The 15,501-nt window shown below is 45.8% G+C and overlaps 1 long non-coding RNA gene across 1 annotated transcript in view; it reads left to right on the forward strand.

Moving 5' to 3' along the window:
• Positions 1 to 2,009: 2,009 nt before the first annotated feature.
• LOC133275613 (uncharacterized) overlaps positions 2,010 to 15,501 on the forward strand; it is a 28,270-nt gene continuing 14,778 nt past the window's right edge. Inside the window, exons 1-2 of the long non-coding RNA XR_009745624.1 lie at positions 2,010 to 2,100; positions 6,938 to 7,129. This is a non-coding gene — a long non-coding RNA (uncharacterized LOC133275613). The remainder of the gene's footprint in view (positions 2,101 to 6,937; positions 7,130 to 15,501) is intronic.

Below are 15,501 nucleotides of genomic sequence, written 5' to 3' on the forward strand. Positions count from 1 at the left end.
GGCTGGACCTGGAATGCTCTGTTGTGGGCCTGGGGAGAGGGATGGTGGAAGCATCCAGTAGAGCTCTACTTGTTGGGAAGTGAACCATGTCCCTGGGTGAGGAGGGAGCTGGGCTCCAAAGGGAATGCTGCAAAGCCAGTGGAGGAGGAGGGCTGCTGTGGCAGGTGAAGGCAGAAGACCTCTGTACCTCAAACCTCTCCCTTTTGGTGAGGAGCCTTGGAGCAAGCTTGCTGCTCCGGTAGCAAGTAGCCATGAAACATCCCCAGGCAGAAGAAAAACAGGGCATTATGGCTGAACTGCAATAAATAAGTGCAGGCTGCGCAGTTCCTTCAGGAGGAGAAGGAGAGAAAGAAACCCAAGCTCTGCTAAAAACATCTCTTGAAGAGTGAACGCCAGTTCCCAGGCTGTGGTCACAGCATTGTTTTCTCAGCTGCCTTCCTGGGCTAAAATACTCCCTGCATTACCAGGACTCGTACCTGAGGAGGCTGCAGATGCCCTGAGCAGGCTCACAGAGAGCTCTTTGTCCCTATCAGCTCACCTCCACATTTCAAGTTTCAACAGCAAAGATGCTGGGTCTTTTTGGGGAGGTGTCTTTTCCCCACTGAGATCAGACCTGTGTTGGCGATGTTTGTCCTAGAGACAAGGATGCTCAAGAGGGGCAAAGTCACCCATCGCCTGCTCAGTGCTGCTCCAGGCTATGCTCCATCCCTAGAACTGCCTTTGTGCCCTGAGGGCTGAGGGAATAAAGCATCCCAAAGCCTCAGGATTCTTGCTCATAAATCCAGCCCACAATATCATAGATTTTATGGTGCTGCCAACTCTGGCAATTTTATGATGGGTCTCATGTGATTTGGAAAAGTGGTTTTGGGGTTTTTCTTTAACCTCCCCCCCCAAAGTTTCCAGTTCCTGGAGTCCTGTGATTATACGAGACTCTCAAGGGATTCTGAGTTCCCCCATTACCCCCCCTCACCCTGTTTTTAGTTCTTCATTGGGTTTTAGGCTCTATAATAAAGTTGGAAGGTTTGCTGGAGAGGAAAGTCAGACAGAGACAAGCAATGACTTGTCTGGAGGTGGGTCTAGAACTCGTCACCAGACAAAAAAAACCCACCTTGTTTTTTGAGTTCTCTCTGGAAAAGTGAACACTTTTGCTGTGTTTTTTTGAGTAATAAAATTGTCAATGCTTGAAGTGAATGGAAAAGGTTCAGAAAGTGCCTCGAATAAATTCCCACCCTCAAAAAGTAGAAATATTTTGTTTATGTTTAGGAGATTTTGCTCTTTTGAAATTTCAAGGGAAATTTGTCAACCTGCAGCAGCCGTTTCCGAGTGAAATACTGATGTGTTTCACTTGGAACACATCACACCCGGCGGCTCCGATGTCTTCTGCTTCCTTTGGCTGGATGAAACAAATGCTACAGCCTCAGCGGATGGGTCTGACTGTGCTTTGCTGTGGCTTTTGAAGGCTTTACCCTGCACATGGAAGTATACTCAGAGAAGTCATAAATGCTCCATCCCTGGCAGTGTTGAGGGCCAGGTTGGACAGAGCCTTGGGTGACATGGTCTAGTGTGAGGCATCCCTGCCCGTGGCAAGAGGGTTGGGACTGGATGATCTTAAGGTCCTTTCCAACCCAAACCATTCTATGATTCTATGATTCAGCTACTGTAAAGTACAGTTAAAAGTCAACAAATGTCTGCCATGGTTCTTCCATGAGGTAAATAAAGGCATTTCAATGCACCTACTGTCAGTCAGAAGGGCTGATGGTGGGACAATGATGCTTGTTTGAGCGCCCTGGCAGCCCCTCTCCTGGGAATGCCTGGGCAATGCCCATTGGGAATTTCATTGCCATTGTTTTTTCACTGCCATTGCTGGTCTTTCATTGCCACTGAAAGACTTGTGGGGTTTGCAGCTGCCCTGAGTTAGGCAGCAGCAGCTGGAGACACTCTCCAAGGCTTCTCACCAGCATCATTTCCACCTGGATGAGCACTCCCACCACAGAGAGAAGACAGTGGTTGGGCTTTGTTGTGGAGGTTTTGTATCGGCGGTTCTCAGTGATGCTGTAAGTTCAGTGTTGATGCTGCTGTTGGGAGCACGTTTAAGCACAAGTATGTAAAAACTGGGGATGTGATGAGGAGATGGAAAATAGTCCCTATGAATGGGTTTCTATGTAACCTGTGTGGTGCTCTCAGGGGAATGTACTGTGCTACAAGGCAGGAGGGGTTTGCTCTCTACTTAAGACCTCACAAATGACTTGTAATATGCTCCAAGGTAAAACATGTTGCTTGGATTATGAACAGAAAGTACAGCCCTAAATTATAGGGGCAGAAACCTGCTGTAAGGCATAGTGAGCCCTTTAATAGCAAGGGACTGCGGGCTCCAGTAGGACATCTATAAATGCTGGTGTTGAGATGTTTCTGTTGCATAAAGCCAAACAAATGTACTATAATTTTTATCATCGTGATGATAATAATCTACTGCTGCTCTTCCTCTATTTTATGTGATCTGGCACGTGGAGATCTCCTGTGTGTCTGTACCACTGCAGGGCTTTGTGCTGTTGGGGTATCCTTATCGCTAGCTCTAGGGATCCCAAAGTCATCAGTATTTCACTTCAGCTTTTCCTTAGCCTTGGGCTGTAATGAACCAGAATTTTGGGGTTTGCTCTTGGGATTTTAGGGAAACATTCTCATTAGAAGGGGTTGAGGTGGTCACGATGGAGCATTATTTCCCCCTTTGCTGCCCTTGCTGTCTGGACATCCAAGACATCCTTTATGATCACACCCTTGGACCTGCTGCTTCGGTTCTGCTCATCCAGTTTAGGGTGCAGCTGCTCTTTGCTGCAAGGCTGCATGGTTGACTCATGTTCAACTTGTTGCTCACCAAAACACCCAGGTCCTTTGCTACAAAGCTGCTTTCTAGCCCCCGCCTGTTGGATGGATGGGATTATCCATGCCAGAGGCAGGGCTTTGCCTTTGAGCTTGGTGAGGTTCCTGCTTTCCCACTTCTCCAGCTTGTTGGGGTCTGTTTGAGTAGCATCTCTTCCTTCCAGTGTACTGGCTGCTCCCTCAGTTTGGTATCATCTGTGAACTTGGTGAGCTTGTGCTCTGTCCCATCACCCCGGTCTTTAATATAAGAAGGTATTCGGAAGCATTGGTGCCAGTAGTGACCCTTGAGCGATGCTGCTTGTAGCCAACAAACATCTGGATGTTTTGCTGTGGGTGGTCACTCTTTGCATCTGATGGTCCAGCCAATTTTCCACCCCCCTTGTTGTCTACTCGTCCAGTCCAAACCTCACCAATTTGGACTTGGAGGACACTATAGGTGACTGTCAAAGGCAGTTGCAGGTCCTGATCTTCATCAGAAACTTAGGCTGGGGGGTTGTCCCCCAATATTTTCTCTCTCAAGATCACTGTAAACCTGAGGACATCTGCATGCACCTTCTTCATCTGAGCTTTTAGTTGGAAACACTGCAGCCCACTAAAACACAGGGTGGTTTTTGTGGAGCATGTATCTGGGGAAAGCAAGTCTAGCTGAAGCCTGGTTGAAAAGCTGAGTTAGGATGATGTATTTGCTGCTGTTCAAGTAGTGTTGGCTATTCTGCCTGAGCTTGACGTTCAGTGCTCCTAGGCAGGGAAGGAGAGGGAATTCCAGACTCTGCGAGCTTTTAATTGAAGGCAGAGGGTCAGTGGAGCATGGATGGTCCAGGATGCTGTAAGCAGTCTGGAGCTGGTCAGTGAGTTATGGGTGCGTGTGCCTGGACAGGCACTTTAACAGCCTCATTGAGTGACAGGCACCAGTATTGCTATTGGGTCAATGCCAGTCAAGGTGGTGATGACAAGCCCAGCTTGGCAGTGACTGCAGCACTTGCCTACATGGGGAGCAAGTAATGAGGTTCTGTTTTGGTTCATGTCCAAGTGTCCTACACTGAGGCTATGCAGTGAGGGAAGGAGGCAGCACTGCATAGCCAGGGCCATGGGCCACAGATGAGGCTGCTGGGTGACATTCCAAGCCTCCAAAACCACTTTGCAAAGGAAATTATAACCACTGTTGGATCAGCATGGATAACTACTCTTTTTGGGTGCATTGAGCCAGCACCAAAATGCTGCTTAGGCTTAAAGGACATAATTTGCTTAGCTTACTAAGAAATAATCAGAAACTGTAGTGATAAGACAAGAGGTGATGGGTTTAATCTGAAACAGGGTAAGTTCAAGTTAGACCTAAGGAAGAAGTTCTTTACTGTGAGGGTGGTGAGATGCTGGCACAGGTTGCCCAAAGAAGTGGTAAATGCTCCATCCCTGGCAGTGTTCAAGGCCAGGTTGGACAGAGCCTTTGGAGACATGGTCTAGTGTGAGGCGTCCCTGCCGATGGCATGGGGTTGGAACTGGATGATCTTAAGCTCCTTTCCAACCCAAACCAGTCTGTTATTCTAATTGTACTTTTCCCTCTGTAAACAAATCACCTGAAACAATAAAGTGTATTTCTATGTAAAGTGTCTCCTAGGATAGGAAGCATCAAAGCTGTTATGCTTTGCCATAGAACATTGCCTTTGGGATGGGAGGTGCGGTAGGTCTTATGGTGGTTATTGAATCCTTTTGTAAGGACAACTTGATGTAGCTATTTGTAGAAAAAAGACAATTCTCACCTCAAGCCACCCCAACATCCCAAAATGTCACTCAGCTCTGATCAGTATTTAAAAGAATAACAAAACATGGCAATGTCAGCACTAGGAACCAAAAGGGCCACCTCATTCCTAGCTGTGCTATAGCATTAAAACCCCATCAATCCAAAGAAAGCCTGAAGTATTTCCTTAATGTCTGTCTTTCAGACACTGTGGTTCAGTCCATGCCAATATTTGAAGACTCTTGCCTGTAAGGAAGTGAGCTCTTGGTCTGAACAGGATTACCTCCATATCTCAGGGTATTGCTGATCCTTATATGGGATTATTTTCAATGTTGGCTTGCCTGGGTTCTGCTCGTATTTACACAGCTGTTAATAAAGTACAGGAAAGCTGTGTGTGAGATCTCATCTGATCATGGCAGCTTTTAGGACAACTTTAACAACTTGATCACTTACTGATGGATGGGGCAGGAACATCCTGGTTCGTTAGCTGAGTCCATCTGCGACTCTGTCTCCTATTCCTGGTTGGCAGACAGCTGCTGCTCTTTCCAGGAGGATCGATTTCCAAGAGCAAGAGAGGCAGCCCTGTGTATGAGAGGTGCGGCTAGCTGAGGTGGAGCTGCAGCTATATATAACCTCTATTAAGGCTTAATCTGAAGCCAAATCTGGAGGCTTTGTGAGCCAGGAGAAGTTTAACAGGTACTATTTAAAAAGTGAATGAGCTTGAAAATCTCTTCAAGCCCAGTGTCTTCATACTGAGGACCCTCTACAATATTCAACCTGAAATCTTTAATTCTTTAGGTGCTTGGATTTCACTTATGAAGGTGAAAAATCCCCAGGAGTCAGCTGCAGTGATTTGGTTAGGCTAATTTCTTTAGAAGATTAAGCTGCAATGTACTCTTAGGCCCAGCTAGCCCCTAGCCAAAAGGCTTTATCCATCACTCTTGCCTGCAGTGGGGCTGCTATTGGGATTCTAGTAGGAGGATTCCTGTAGACAGGTTACATATGTTCCCATGCAGGGCTGGATAAAAGGTTTTGTGGGTTTGGTTTTATTTTGAGTTGGAGCCATCCTGATGAAGTTCAATGTAGTGGAAAAGCATTAATTGAATCCTGTGCTGTTGGGTGCCTGCCCTCCTGCAGGACAGATGGGTGGGATAACGAGGGGATGAGTTATTTGTGCATTAATGGTAATAGAAAGCGCAGACTTGGCTTGTGCAACTCATTGCCTGGACCAGTTGGGATTCAATCAAGGACATGATGCTTGCCTGGAGAAAAGGGATTAAATGATAGGATAAAAAGAGTAAAGTGTCAAACCCAGGAAACCTCTCCCCCCCATTCCCTTTGCTTGGGAAAAGACAAGCAAACACTGCTTTATCCTCACACTTAGGAGTGATGCCAGCAGTGCCAGAGGGAGATGCTCTCTTGTATCCCAACCTTTCCAAAGTGCTTAATGTGGCAGGAAAGCAGCTTCTTGGTGACACAACCCTGAGCTGCTCTCTGCTCCCATTGCTCATACCAGTGCTGAAGGGCCTCTTTATCAGTGTCATTGATGACCATGACCTTTCCGTTCAGTCTGTGCTAGAGTTCATGATGCTCTTCCATGCTGGGGAGGAATCGGGCTGGGAGACCTGGCCATGCTTCCTTCCCATCCGCATCCTGCCTTTAGGTGGGATGAAAAACTCTTCAGGCTACCTGCCTCCATTTCTTGAAGCGAAGGAGATGAGGGGAAATGGAGGAAAACCCCTTACATTGCTGTGATTTTTGAGACATAAAAGCTTTTCTTTGAGAGCAAATCCAGTTTGGCTTTTTTTTTTTCTCTCCCTCCTCATGGCATTAGGGCTCAAGAAATTCCTTGGAAAATAATTTGTCAAGGCCCTGACTGATCAAAGACATATATAAAAGGACCCTTTTTTTTGAAAGGGGAAAAAATCCCCCTCCGAGCTCAGAATGAATTGGCAATTCATTTACCAACTGTCAGATAAAGTAGCTCAATCCCTATCACGTCTTTAGCTGGAGCTGTGGCCAGAAGGAAGCAATTCTCGGCCCACTGTGCGTACATGTTTGGAGTATGTTAGTGATTAGAGTATTCCTGCCTGGGGGATGCAGAAAGATATGACTCAGATTCGCAAAAGAGCCATAAATCTCCCTCCTTTTATTCAAAATGTGTGTTTTATAGCCATTTCCTGGCCAATTTCTGCCTCGAATAAATATGTAACATATCTGTGTGTGTATAGTTTTGTAGGTCCAAGAGCTGGGCTCCCTCTCAGGAGTGAGCTATCTGCTCAGGAAAGGTTTGAACATGGTTCTCTGCTGTTCTTTCATTCCCAGAAAAATCCCTCATTGAGCCATAACTGGATGAATGGGGTCCTTGTGGCACCTGCTTCTGTTCTTCATCTGCGGTGGGGTGACCTGGAAAGGGACTGTATGGGAGATAGGATCCAAAGGACCCCAAAAGGTTATCCAGGCCCCAAGGCAGGATCAGCTAGACTGAAAACTGGAATTCTTGGTCCAAAGGATCAGGTAGGATTTTGGTAATCCTTGCTATGAGCCAGGCCTCCCACAGCATTGGATTTGGATGTCAACAGCAAGTGAAGCTCGAAAGCTCCGTAGGTGCTCTGCTAACATCTCATGACTACTGGGGTGATGCTCACCCAGGAGCTGGGATTGCTGCAGTATTGGAGCCTCTGCAGCTGAAACCATGTCTAGTTCCCAATTTATAAGTGACAATATACCTCCACCCCATGGTACCTGTGGGACTGCCTTTCCCCATCTCAAGAGCAGCAGCATCCATGCAACTCTCCCTCCCATTGTTATCCTCCCACCCCACATCCTTCCAACCATCTTGGTGTCTCCCAGTTTACTGCTCACACACCCTCTTTTTCACCCCTGTTTCCCGAATATCATCTCTGGATGATACAGAAAGGACAATGTAGAGGTGAAGGCAACGGTGGCAGGAGGTGGACAGCAGTGCAGGAAAACATAAAGGCAGGGCTATTTGTTTTTAGGTTACCATCATAGGCTGCACAAGTAGAAATCATGCCCCATATATTTTCATATTAATCTTTGGACTCTTTAATTTGATGGGTAATTCTTCATTGAAGTAGTGAAGATGCTCACCAAGAAAAGGCTGAATCATGTTTTCTTCTCCATGTTTAGCCAGATGATGACTTGCAGGAAAAGCAACAGGAACAACGCTGGTCTCAGAGAATAATATCACAAAGCTTTCTGTTGGTGTCCTGCTCTTCCAAGTCATGCAGAAGCCTGATTACCCTCAGTAAAACAACAGGAAAACCCATCCTCTTTGCAAGGAAAGCAGTAAATTTGGGGGTCTGGCATCGCTGATGCTTTATTTTTAGCTCTTCCTTTTAATCCTTTAAGCTCATAGTTCCTTTGTTTCCTTTTCCCCTAAACCAAGAGCTGCAATCACTTGGCCCTGATTCAAAGTCTCAAAGCCAAAGGCAAACCTCCCAGATCCCATGCCAGGGAAGTCTGGTAGGGGCCTAAGGTTTATCTCATAGGAGGCTTGATCTGAAAGCTCCTGAAGCTGGTGGGAATCTTACCACCAACCCAGAGGAGCTTTTTTTACCATGCCCTTAAGCCCACCCTGCCTATCTGAGTGAGTTGTTCTAAACTAACATGTTCTTGTAAGAAATGGTGTCAAGAAGTTTCCTAAGCTTTGATTTAAGGCTAGAATTGATCTCATGTACAGAACGTGATGCCTTGAATACAGGATAAACCAAGAGAGACATAGCAGATTAATGACTGGGGATGATGACAATGTCATTTACTGGAGGGAACAAGATGATCTTAAAGTCCTTTCCAGCCCTAACTATTCTATCTGTATGTACTTTTGCTTTGGATGCTCTTCAGGGCACAGGCACCGTCAGGCTGCTCTTTACTGCTTCTCAGTGATTTCTTTTGGATGAACATGGGCTTCTCATTGCAGGTTTAGACCCTTCCATGAATCCTACCCAAAACATGAATATCCCTGCGACTCCCAAATGCTGGGAGATGTTTATTCCCCTGAATGACTTACCTCTTGACCATTGCTACTACCCCTGCATCAGGCACTACTGCTATTGGTGTCATTTATTAGCAGAAGACATCACTTCTGGGTGCCTCCCACGGGCTGGGGTTAGTAATTCTGTGCCTGGGGGGGCAGTTTGACTTCAAATCAAGAAGCAGCAGGTCTGAAACCCTCCAGGCAAGTGTCTCTTAGCAATGGCTGCAGCTTTAAGCTTGGTTTCCCTGCTCCTCTCCCTCCCCTCCCTGTGGTATCTCCATTTAGGCCCACTCATGTAAACATTTATAAGCACATGATGGTTTTAACAGTGATTCATCCTATTAAAGTCCAAGTGGCTACTCACAGGATGGTTTCCAGAACTAGGCAATAGATATAAAAAGGACCATGACTTTTCTGTGCTATCTCAAGTGGCTAACACTTTAGACACCACAGGCTCAGTTTTAGAGGAGCTGGTCTCCTTTGGCTATATATTAAAGCTGCTCAGAAACAGAGGTGGGTTATTTTCCACCCCTTTTTCTAGACAATTCTTTGTGCTCAAACATCCCAAATAGGTTCAGATTGTTGTGGCAGCACAAGGATTTCAGGCAGCTCCAGTGATGGTTCAGAGCAGGGGGCTCAGAAACGGTCCTGGGAGGAGAAGAGTGGGATGCAGCTTTCTATGCACAGCAAGTTTTTGTTGGTGGGGGTGTGAATCAAGTTGGGAAATACCAACTTTTCCTTTTTTTTGACCCAAAACAGAGGACTTCAGGGCAGCAATAGAGAGAGACCATTTTGAAAATCTTTTCCCCCTCAGCTTGTGATACTTACTGTGCTTTCCCAGCCCAAAAGGGCTCTGCAGGAACATGATGGTGCCAGCTCAGCACAGGCATTTGGGAAGCCACTCGCGTGCCTATCGGAAGCTCCTGGCTCTGTGTGGGGACCACGTGTGCTGCCCTGGAGAAGGCACTTAGCTCTCCGGGCTGCATTCAAGCACTTCAAATGCCACTGTGAAGTGGCCTGTGCACCCAGAGCAGCTCCGTGGCCCCCTGATCTGGGAGCCCCTTTTCAGGCTGGGAGAGGAAGGTTAAACACCTAAATATCAGTGTGCTGCTGCAGACACACCGATGGTGATGTGCTTACATGGTGCTGTCATGCAGCACTTCCCACCACTGCAAGGGTTCACCGGGAGCCTGATGGGATGTAGGGAAAAGCCAGGGAGGATGGAGAATCATGGAATAGGAGGACCTTAAGATCATCCAGTTCCACCTCCCTGCCAATGGCAGGGACACCTCACACTGGACCATATTACCCAAAGCTCTGTCCAACCTGGACTTGAACACTGCCAGGGATGGAGCATTTATCACTTCTTTGGGTACCCTGTTCCAGCACCTCACCACCCTCATAGTAAAGAACTTCTTCGTTATATCTAACCTGAACTTCCCCTCTTTCAGTTTAAACCCATCACCCCTTGTCCTATCACTACAGTCCCTGATGAAGAATCCCTCTCCAGCATCCTTGTAGGCCCCTTTCTATACTGGAAGCTCCTGTTTGTGGAAGATTATCAAAGCTATCTCAGGAATGGGTTGGGTTTGGGGTTTCTTCACACCACCTTGTGCATTTAGGCTGAGAAACCACTTCCCAGAGGGATTTCAGGGGATGGCTGTGTGGTCTTTTCAAGCAGACATGACCTTTGCTGCCCATGCCCTCAGCTGCCTGGACGCCAGCCAGCTCCACACTGGAAGGCATGTAGCTTTGTCAGTGCGGTGCTAAGCATGAGCTATTACCCAAAATAGGAATTAAAAATGCATTCAGTGCTTTTAGAAGTGAGTTTTAAACCGAAAAGTAGGAGGGGTTTGCTAGCAAACAGTGTTTTTCATGTGAGAGTTAGATAAAAACACCCCCCAAAAGTTGTCCAAAACGAAAGCTATGGTAAAATGAATCTTTTTCACTACAAAATGATTCAATGCAGGGAAATGTTTCACTCTTTTGTAATGATTTATCAACTCTCTTCAAATAGAGCAGGCAATTCTAGTTAAAAACTTATTCTATTAAAAACTTATTCTCTTGAGAAATTACATTTTCTCTTCAGAAAATGTTTCAAGGGAATTTCTTTGGGTACCAGGAAAGGGCTCCTGGAGAAATGTAGCTTCATGCTGTGGTGATAGGGAAAAGGAATAGAGAATGCTGATTTTATGTATTTTACATCCAAAATGTAATGGTTTAGATACATTTTATGTATTATATATAATATATTGACATAGATTTTTTATATATTATATATGTAATATATAATATATAAATATATTTATACATAATGTTATATGTATATATAATTTATATGTTTATATATATAGGTTTTACACCTATATGGTATATAGTCTATCAAATATATTTACCTGTTTGATTGATGGACAACCAGACACTGAGGTAGGGATGCTAACGTAGTATCTTTGTGGGATACAACCTCATGAGACATTCAAGGAAGATCTCCATGCACCATTGAGACTTGTGCATAAAGGAAAGCGGTAGCAGGGTGTCAATGTGGAGAACACACAAAAGTCAAAGCCCCTGAGCATGGTCAGGCAGGTGGTTTAGGAAGAAAGAATGAGAATCAAGAGTTGCCAGGGAAAGCCTGGAGATGATGGTGGTAAGGTTGGGTGAGGGAACACCTGGGGAAGATTGATGAGGAGCTGGCCAATGCTTGTGTGTGATTTACGAGGCGTGGTCCTGGCTGTAGCAGGAGTTCTTTGGAGATATTGCTGCTATGGTGCAGGACAAAGAACTCCTGGATGCAATGTAGTTACTGGATTGTCAAACATCACTTGATAAGGTTCCACAAGTGAGATTATTAGCTTAGTGAGGGAGAAACAGAATATGAAGTCAAATCAGCTGTGGGGCAGAAACCGTAGTTCTCTTTATGCATCCAATTCAATGTGTATGTATACGGATGTATCTATGTGTATCTCTCCATCTGTCTGCCTGTCCATCTACCTATTTACTCAGCCAACATCAGTCATTCATGATCCTCCCTCCTGGCAGCTGGGAGCAATTCAGTGGGGTGGAGGGCTGGCTTCTTCAGCTGGGAGAAGGTTATTTCAGGGGCTTTCAGGATGTCCCTTGAGACTTCAGCTTTCTGGTGAAGGAGCAGCAAGGAGAGGGAATGTTCTGATGGAGCTGAAATCAGGAGGATGGTGTTTGAAGACCCAGGAGCTGGTGAGTAGCCCTTTGGACATGCTGGCTGGGAATAATGCAGCAAAATTGGGTACAACCTGGGTGCTTATATCCCAGTAATTGTGAGTACAATGCTTCTCACCTTTATTCCACTGTGCTTTGTAGATCTGACCTGGTACCCACCCAGAGTGGCTCCCCTTGGAGTAACTGCAATGGCAGAAATTAAAGCAAATACAACTGGGCTGTGCTCTCACCCCATCTCTGCTCCTCTGCATCTCCTCTGGGGCTTCTACCCTTTCTTTTTCTCTTCCACTACCATAATTTTCTGTCCAGAGCCTTCCCAATCCAGGGGTGAGCGTCAAGCCCACTGGTATCAGCCTTTCCTTTGAATGTAAGCCACAGAGCCCCCAGGGAACAATGCCCACAAGGAAAACCATGACTGATAAATCCACCCCTCCTCTTTAAAGTGCTTACGCTCTGTCCAGGGCACTGGAGCCTCCATTTTAAGATCTGATGATGTCTGAAAGATGGATAAATGAATACACAGTGTTTTCCAGTTGGATAAAGACAGGGGAGCAGATAAGAGAAGTTGGATAACTTTGGCTTTTGCTGTGAGCAATGACCTCAAGCTGCATCTTGTTAATGTTGGCAAAATGAAGGAGTTTGAGCATCCCTGGAGCCTGCAATGCCCAAGGGTCTGGAGTATGCAGCCCTATAGTATATATAACTGTCTTTCAAATGGCATCAGGGGAGTTTTCTGTAGTGTAATCTTTGGGTTTATTTGTTTTCATATCACTTGGAATTCTCTCAGGAATAACGACTGGGCTGTGCTCCCTTTCCTTTGATAAGCTTGTAGCTTTTGGAATTTCACATTTGGAGGTGAAGCTTTGAAAGATGTGTCTAAAAGGGAGTGAGGCAAAGTGGCAGGCAGCTTTATAGACTTTGCTTCTGCTCTTACTCAAGACGAGGTACCAAGCTGCTGCTTTCTGTTCTGCTCTCCAGAGCCTAAATAACAAGATTTCTTTCATTCCTGGTCAATAACCACTCTTCTTGGCACAGAAATGTGCACTTCTGAAACCATATGATGAGACATCAGAATGCTCTCAAGGTCATGTTGGGAAGCCAGACTATTAGAGCAAGAGAGAAAGGAGGAAGGCATAAAGCCATCTCATAAATCACAGAGATCTTTTGATGCCTTCAGCCATAAAGCCACAATGGGCTAAACCCCATAGCTAGAAGAAGAATATGGGACACTGAGATTCCCTGTAGCAAGGAATCAGGGAATTTAGGGAGATAATAGTTATGGCATCACCTTGGCAGAGTGACTATGCTCAAAAGAATGACTGCTTTATTGTGGTTGGAAGGAAGGATGTTACTGTCCTATGGGGCAATCGAGATGAGTCCACATCCAAAGCATATTCTTTGCAGGGGGACCTAACTCATAAACTGAAGTTTAGCAATATAAGAAGGGACTGAGCAGGATAAAAACCTCATACTGGTGTTGGGGCGGAGGTGCAAAGTCAGTGAGACCATTAGCCAAAAGGGGGTACCAGGCAAAGCTCTTCCCTAACAGAGAGTAGAATGATGGAGGCATTTGCCAAGAAGGCCACAAAGGCTTTAGGTGCTTTTAAGACCCAGCTGGATATTTTCATGGAAAAAGAATTGTGTGTGGGAAGCTGGGAGGGAAAGGAGTGAAGGTAAGTGTGGAGGGGGATGGAATGCAATAAATGGGAACAGACATGAGTTTTGGGGCTCACAGCCCTTTTGGAGAGCTGTCTGTAGGACTGTCTCCTGTGATCTGTGTCCTGACCTCCCTAAACCTGAAAGGGGCTTTTCCAGGGCAGGATGGGATGGCTGGCAGTGTAAACTCATCCCCACATACTTTTTTCCTTGAGAACTAACTCTATCCCAGCAAAAAAAAACCAGCACAGGGAGAAACCTCTACCTCCCAGAGAGATCAACTGTTCTTACAGTCAGGGCTGGGAGTCTTCATCATCCAATTTTAGCTATTTTAAAGGTAGGCATCAAATCTAAGCTACCCATCCAGGTTTTTCTTTAAGCAACATGCGTGTCCTTTGGCTCCTAGAGACACTGCAGGTCAGTACCACAGCAGAAGTACAGATAAAGTGCATGGCTTTAGGGATGCACCAGCAGTGTGAGATGATGCACTGGCTTTGGGTGAGGACATGAAGTTGGCAGAGAGTCAGGTTTCTGTTCTGAGCCTCTTGTATGCCTAGACAAAAGGATAAACAGAAATGGGAAACAGTGGCTGCATCAACAGAAATGCAATTTCTATTCTTCTCTTTGCTGTTGGTGCTGATTTGCATGCTTGTAAAGCAGAGACAAAGTCAACAACAACACTGTAATAATCACAGCAACAATAATAAGAGATCCTGACTAGGACTGTTTCCTAACTCATGCTTTGGCATGGCCTGTCTGCTGCTTGCTTCTTGTGTTAGAGCACTGTTTGGAAGTGATAAGAAGCACACAACCTCCTGTACTTTAAAGTGCACTAGAAATAGAAAGAGAGATACAGTGCTACAAAAGGAAACCGACTGGCTTCAGGCTTTCCCCAGGGCTGACTTTGTGGTTCAACACCCAGGATCCTGATGTAGCATTGCAAATCAAGAACAAATTTTCCATTCTCTTTGATGGACGCTAGGTCAAACCTGCAGTCAAAACTAAACCATCTCTGCTTCAACCAAATTTGCTGGGATGGAGGCATCAGTGAGGCACATACAGCGTTGACACAATCATGCTTTGGCTGAAGGCTTTCAGTCCAGGATCTCTTTTTCAAGCGCAAGATAGCTGTGGACATGCCAGTGTGAGAAAATGATGGATTCTTTAGCAGGAAGTTGCATGGATGATGGCTCAGGGATGGTGAAAAAGAAGACAGCCTCCTCCTCCTGTTTGGAAGGCAGGAGATTTGGGTGGCTTGTGGCTCATCAGATGTGGCCACTCTTTGGCTTCTATAGTTCTTTGCTGACTGTTGCCTGTTCTTACTGTTCATGGTACTCATGGCAAATCCCTTCCAAACCAACATCCACAGAGACTGGCAAGCATGCTAGGTGATGGAGCGGGGAACTTTGCCAGCAGATGTGGGCTTGGGCTTGCAAGACCATTGGCAAGTGCCACACAGTCTGGTTTCTCTGTACTTGGTGAGGTATGCATGAGAGGGAGATAGACTCTGTAAAGAACATTGAAGACCAGCCTTAGACCAGTAAAGCCCATAATGTTTAACATCAAAATTTGGTTTAGATCCCTTGACCTCAGGAGGCCATCCAGTCTCTGGCCACAAGGTAAGTGAAGATGAAGATGATGGTGTTTCTTGCTTGAAAACATTGTTGGTCACATGCTGAGCTTGCACTACTGTGTCTTCAGCAGCACTGTTCTTGTGCTTGATCTAGCACGTGCTCACGGTGTGTTTTCATTTCTCAGCAGTGAATTTAGCTCAGCACCTGCTCAACTGCTTTACAGAGGTGGACCCAGGAGACCAGATACCTAATCCCCATTTTCCACCCCACTGGCACATATATTCTTCTACCCTCCAAAGCAAACATTTCAGCATGCAAGGAGATGAGGATTGCTTTCCATGAATGGCTCTGCTCTGTTCTCAAAGAGACCTGGGAAAATGTGTGGAAACTTTCTCGCTGGCCCAAGTGAGTTGAGAGAAAAAAATCCATTGCTTAGAGTGAGAAAGTGAAAAGCTTTTGGGGGT

This window comes from Pezoporus flaviventris, unplaced genomic scaffold (assembly GCF_033815535.1).
Source record: "Pezoporus flaviventris isolate CSIRO_AGI_PZ_B2104156 unplaced genomic scaffold, CSIRO_AGI_Pfla_v1 ptg000041l, whole genome shotgun sequence".
Classification (NCBI taxonomy): domain Eukaryota; kingdom Metazoa; phylum Chordata; class Aves; order Psittaciformes; family Psittacidae; genus Pezoporus; species Pezoporus flaviventris.